We start from the raw sequence: 6699 nt of genomic DNA on the forward strand, positions 1-6699 counted from the left end.
AAACAATGGACAATACTATTTGATTTCATCAGGTTGGGATTTGAAAGTTCAAAATAGTTCAGTATTTCCCAGAAGGACAGTGCAAGTAAGCAGCAAAAATTGGAATTTGAAAACAAGTGTACAGGGTTCAAGGCTTTCTGTTGGGCCATGCTGTTTTGGGGTGGTAACCCAAGTATTATATGGTTTTAGCACACTCATAACCTGTTGACCATAGTAGTACAGCTAACTTCTTTCAGGCTTCCTTCATGTACTAGTAAATAATTCAAGAGGACAGCACAGACCTTATAGAAAAGCAATATTTATTATTTTCTGTATGCTTTTTTAATTCACAGATAGAAACTTTCTTGTCTCCTATTACACATACCCTAAAATAAGTTAGTACTTTTATTATTTTCTTCCACTATAAAATAATTTACTGTAACACACAGCTTCAGCACTGCTCGCTATGTACAAGCACACAACACTCCTGACTGCCCTAACTAGGGGACCCTTTTCTTCCCCCTTGCTTTGCGGACCTCTTCAATCAAATCTTTCAGGTACTGGATCTCCTTGGCCAAGGAATCTGCCTTCTCTTTCAGAGCCTCATTCTTCTTTTCCAGCTCTTTGCATTCACCAGCAAGGGCTTCTTGCTCTGCTCTCTTCTTCTGGTGGTACCTAGTTCTTCTCAGTTTCTTATCCAGCTTCTCACCCTTTACTTTTGCTGCTATTATGTTCTCTCCAGGAGGGTCATAAGGTTTGGGGTGAACAGAACCACAAAGACACCTGGAGATGGCAGGCTCCTATTTGGAGAGCCCCTGGAGGAGCTATGCTGGGGAGAGCCCAGATATGACTCCGGGCTCATACAGATGCCACTGTCATTTTCTGATGACATGTCTTCCACCTTTACACACTGAGTAATCATGGTAATGTAAGCAGTAGACTGCTTTCCATCTCCTTCAGACATATCCACTTCACTGCCCAGCAATAAACTAAAGGAATGATCTGGAGTAGAGGACAGGACCCCTGGGCATAGGGAAAGAGGTTTCAGGAGGGTGAAGGGGGAAACCTGATCATTTTTGTTGAACTTTCTGGGTGATGGCCAATTGGGTTCACTGTCTGGGGGGGCTCCTTATTAATCTCCTGGACTAAGGGGGCAAATAGATCACACGTGTCATCCAACATGAACAAAAGCTCATCTGGCATGGCTTCCAGGTCATCCATACAAAACAGGGCATCAAAGTCAAACTCCTTCAGATCCATTTTCTCCAACATCCAATCTGTCCCAGAGAAGACATCCTCCTTGCCATTGTTGGAGGCACTGACCAACCCATCCACAGCCAGCCATTCAGAGGAGCCCACCTCAGCCTTGTCACTGGAGAACCCATGAAGTTTGAAGTGCTGGGCCACCTCCAGATAATCATCTAAGAGATCTAGGCTTTCTTCAGTCTCCAAACCCAACTGGTCGAAGGGGGGCAATCAAGTCCCCCGCCAACACCTCGCTGCTCAGGAAACTCATCCTGGTCATGTTGTGGGGCTTTGCTGCAATCCAGGAACGCGCTTAATCCAAAGGTGTCTTTGTTGGTTACAGCAATGCTGCTGCTGGATGCTGTGAGGAGCGCTTCTCATAGCCTCCAGCAGCATCATTGCTGTAACCAAGCCGCTTAAGCCTCTGGGGGTTGCAGCTGCAGAGCCTGGTGCTGCTGCAGCTCCTGCAAAGGCCAAAGCTGCTGCGGGCACTACTGCCTCTAATACGCCAGCCATGGTGGCCGTGGACCCTGCGAGAAGGGAGGAGGGAAAGACGAACTGCTGAGAAACTACATTTACAAGCAGGTGCAGCAGAAAATCAAGTTAGTATTTTTAAATATATTCATATATATGTATGAATATGTACACATTTATGCACATATGGTTGTGTACACCCACACATACAAAGGTAACAATGGACAATAAAATTTAAGGTAGATCAGAGAAAAGCAAAACCTAGGCCCACAGGAAGCTTCCCTATGCTAATAGGATAAACTATAAAACACATGGGCGCAGATGCAAACATGCGGGTATGGGAGATTTTCGTGAAGTTCTCTTCTTAGTGAACTTTACTGATCCCTTTATTCCTTTATAAGAATAAAGGCCAAAATCTCAGAAAGAAGATAGGGGTTAAGTGTTCTGGAGGTTTAAGTGGAGGGACGTCTGATGAATGAAATTGAAGGATATTGGTAGGGCTGATACTCTGGTGCTGGCACACAAATCTACCCACCTCCTTGGTATTCACCTTGTCCCTGGACACCACTGAATTATTTCAGTGAGTGCTATGACTCTCTGACCTGGCTTTTTCTTTGTCTACAATAGCAATTTCATCACTAGTGGGCAATTGATGATTTTTGGGGGAACACGATAATGCCTCAAATACAGATGGATTGGTACTGGGGAATGATCATGTGGTTTCCTTTTTTTCTTCATTCTGCTACTGTGATGCATTAACTTAACTGAATTTATATATTGAACCATTCTTGTATTCTCACAATAAATTCCACTTAGGTATAATGTGTAATCCTTTCATAGGGCTGTTGGATTTGTTTAATATTTTTTGAGGATTTTTGCTTCCATATTTATGAGGTATATTGGCATGTACTTTTCTTTCTTGTGGCATCTTCACCTGATTTTGGTATCATTGTAATTCTGGCTTGAAAGAATGGGTTTGGAAGTCTTTCCTTCTTTGATTTTGAAAGTTTTATAAGAAATTTGTTCATTATGCTTTAAATGTTTTGTAAGCTTAACCATAAATCTTCTAATCCTGGACAATTTTTGGTTGTTGTTGGGAGGTTTTGGGTTATTGATTCAATCTGTATGCTAGTTGTATTCTATCCATATTTTCTATTTCGTCCTGATTTAGTCTTGGCAGGTTGCTTGTTTCTAGAAATTCGGTCATTTTATCTAGGTCATTCAATTTTTCCATATAATTGTTCATAGCAATCTCTTTATAATTGTTTATATTAATGTAAATTAGTTGTAATATCCATTTTTTATGATTTTTTATTTATTCACTTTTCTTATTTTTCCTAAATAGTGTCACTAAATTTTTATCAATTTTATTAATATTTTTTAAAATTAACACTTTTGGTTTATTTTATTTTCTATATTGTTTCTTTATACTCTATTTTGTTGATCTTCTAATGCTTTCTTCTACTAGATTTCTGTTTAGTTTTTTCATCTTTTTAAATTTTCTTAGTGTGTAAAGCTAGCTTGATTTGAAGTCTTTGTCTTGTTATTATAAGCATTTACAGAACTAAACTTCAATCTTACAATTGTTTTTAATGTATCTCAAAGTTTTTCTATATTGTATTTTCCTTGTTAGCTGTCTCAAGACATTTTCTAATTTTGTTTAATTATTTGTTGTTTGACCAATTCAGTATTTAAGAGTATATTTTTTATTTTCACATAGTGTGTCTGTTCCAATTTACCTTCTTGTAGGATAATATTTAGAAATAAACTTATCCTACATCAAGCACACAAAGTAAATTCAGTGTGAGTTTAAAATGACATGCTTTTCTTCCAGAGGCTTAAGATGCTTGGACTCCCCTGGGTTACTCACAGAGTTAGGCTCTTTGGAAAATTCCTTAGGCCTTTTCTCTGAAGCAGTACACCCCGTGAAGCCTGAGATCCAAGGGCATGCCGCCCTTCCTCAGAGATACGGGCCAGAGGGTTGACATATGTTAACAACATATTGTCAGAGGTCTATAGGTGGTCTGCCCTGAAGGAAGGTCACACTTACTTCATACTGAGTAAACTGAGTGAATGCTTGAAGATTAACTCTGTTCCCCTATAGCTATTTTTGTCTTTGTGCCCTGCTCGGAAAACTAGTCACTGTTTAGAGGAAGAGATTTACTACACAAGTGGTTACATTGATATGATAAATTTCCTTTCAAGTTCAAATTCAGCTTATAGATAATGGATTAGGTGTGTACGTGACTGGAAGAGTATAAAACTAAAACGTGGAATAAAGAACTTTGCTATATGCCATCAAACGGTGTATAGTCTGTTTCTTGACTTAATAATTACAGGAGCGAGTTTACACCTACAGCAAAGCTGCTGCTCGTTCGCGTCTCGGTTCACGCAACACCTTCTCCTTTTGGGTATTTCATTGTGATAGGAACAGATGCCTTTTGTAAATATTTTAAAATTTATTAGATGTTGTTTGTTACCTAACATACCCTATATCTTTGAGACTATTCCAGATACACTTGAGACAAGTAATTTTTCTACTGTAGTTAGTTGTGTGGTCTCATATATATTGTAAGGCCAGGTCCATTTTATCTATAATATTGTTTAATCTCTGTATTTATTGATCATCTGTGCATCATTTTATGCATTTTAAGTGGAAACTTTGAAGGCTCCTACTGTTATGGTAGAACCTTCAATAGGAGGTTCTAAATTGTCCCTTCAATTCCATCAATGCTTATTTCTCATACTGAAGAGGGCTGGTGTTTGGTGAATATGTGTTTATTATTATCTTCTCAGTAAATTGACTCTTATATCATTATGTGAGACTGTCTTTGTCTTAGCCTGTTTTATATTACTGTAACAGAATACCACAGCAAGAGTATGGCACCAGCATGTGGTGAGGGTGGGCTTTTATGCTGTGTCCTCCCATGGAGGACAGAGGAAGCACAAGACAGGGTAAGAGTGAGTGTGAGCAAAATAGAGGCAAATTCACTGTCATAACAACCTACTTCCATGCTAAAAAGAAAATCTACCTCAGCAGTAACAACATTCATTACTCAGTTTCTGAGGGTAGAACAGTCATGGCCTAATTTTCTCTTACTGGTTCCACTATTTAATACCATTATAGTGGCAATTAAATTTATGTTTTAATGACAATAAAGTTTCAACACAAGTCTTGGAAAGGATGCTGAAATGATAGAGTTTGCCCTGACCTCCCAAAACTAATGTCTTTATGACATATAAAAACATTTATTTTATCTCTGTATCCTCAAAAGTCTAACTTGTTCCAGCATCGACAGAATCTCATCTAAATGAAGTATGAGTGAGGCTCAGGGTATGATTTATCCTGAAATTCTTCAGCTAAAATCCTATGAAATTAAGTTATGTCCTTCCAAAGTATGATGACGTAGGATAGATATTCTTATTCTAAGAGGAGCAATAGGCAAGAGAAAAAAAGTATAGTAACAGGCCCCAAGTCAAAAATCCAATAGGAAAATGGCATTAAATCTTTTAGCTCCACAATAAGCTTTCTTAATTCCATGTTAGGTTTACTGAGGACAATGGTATGGGTGTGGGGTACCCAAGGTCTCAGACAGCCCACTTCTTTGGCTTTACTGGTTTAGTCTGTGTGGAATCTGTCATGGATCACAGCCTTATTCCTGTAATTTTCCCTGTATGATGGGTTACAGTTCTATGGTCTCAGGAATAGCCCTATTCCCATGGCTTCACTAGACATTGCCCTGGAAGGAACTTTCTGCGAAAGCTCTGACCCCACATTTTAGTTTTGCATTGCCCTAGTTGGGACTTTTAAGTTGGCTCCAGCTATACATCAATGTCTGTTTGGGCCACAGGCTGTCTGCAACATCTTTTAAAATCTACATAAAGGTGGCCATGCTCCTATAGCTCTTGCAATCTGTTCAGCTGCGGAATTAGCACCTCATAGACGCTGTTAAATTTTCTGGCCTTTCATTCTGGAGCAGCAGGTTTGATTTCCACCTCCACTTGCTTGTGCCATGGTGGGAGTGATGAACAAAGGCCCCAGGCGAATCTGGGCAGTAAGACCAGGGAGACTACCCTGGGACACTCCCCCAAAATTATGTTGCCTCTTAGAGCTCTGAGTCTACAATGAGAAGAAAGTTCTGTAATATAACTTCAGGGTTATTTTCCCATTAGCTTGATGATTGCTTCAATCTGTACTAATCCCCTTAGTAAGTAGCTACTTAGGCACACATTGTTAGTGTTCCCATACATGCTTTTTCTATTCTTTACATGACAAAGTTAAAAATTTTCAAAATATTTCTACTTTGATTCTCTTTCGTTTATAAATTCTTTTTTTTACGTAATTTATTTCCTCTCATATATTACTGTATTCAGTTAAAAGTAGCAAAGCAGCTCCTTCCCTATTTGCTTAGAAATTTCTTTTTTTCCTGATTAGGTTGAGCAAAGGTATATCTATTTTATTGATCTTTTCAAAAAACCAACTTTTCGATTTATTGATCTGTTGTATAATTCTTTTGTTTTTTATTTCATTTAATTCTGCTCTGATTTTGCTTATTTCTTTTCTTCTACTGGGTTTGGGGTTGGAATGTTCTTCCTTTTCCAGTTGCTTGAGATGTCCCATTAAGTTGTTAACTTCCTCTCTTTCTGTTCTCTTGAGGAAGGCTTGCAGTGCTATAAATTTCCCTCTTAGGACTGCTTTTGCGGTATCCCAGAGGTTCTGATAATTCATGCCTTCATTGTTGTTTTGTTCCAAAATTTGGCAATTTCTTTCTTGATCTCATCTCTGACCCAGCTATCATTCACCATAAGATTATTTAACTTCCATGTTTTTGTATAAGTATTCAGATTCCTGTTGTTACTGAGCTTAACTTTCATTCCATGGTGGTCCGAGAAGATGCAAGGAAAAATTTCTATTCCTTTAAATTTACTGAGGTTAGACTTGTGACCTAAGATGTGATCGATTTTAGAGTAAGTTCCGTGGGCTGATGAGAAGTATGTGTA

The 6699-nt window shown here is 38.6% G+C and overlaps 1 pseudogene; it reads right to left on the reverse strand.

The window, feature by feature from the left end:
• Positions 1-441: 441 nt before the first annotated feature.
• Positions 442-1504, reverse strand: LOC128572740 (cyclic AMP-dependent transcription factor ATF-4-like; annotated as a pseudogene).
• Between the last annotated feature and the right edge of the window lie 5195 nt (positions 1505-6699).

Source organism: Nycticebus coucang, chromosome 20 (genome assembly GCF_027406575.1).
Source record: "Nycticebus coucang isolate mNycCou1 chromosome 20, mNycCou1.pri, whole genome shotgun sequence".
Taxonomy (NCBI): Eukaryota; Metazoa; Chordata; class Mammalia; order Primates; family Lorisidae; genus Nycticebus; species Nycticebus coucang.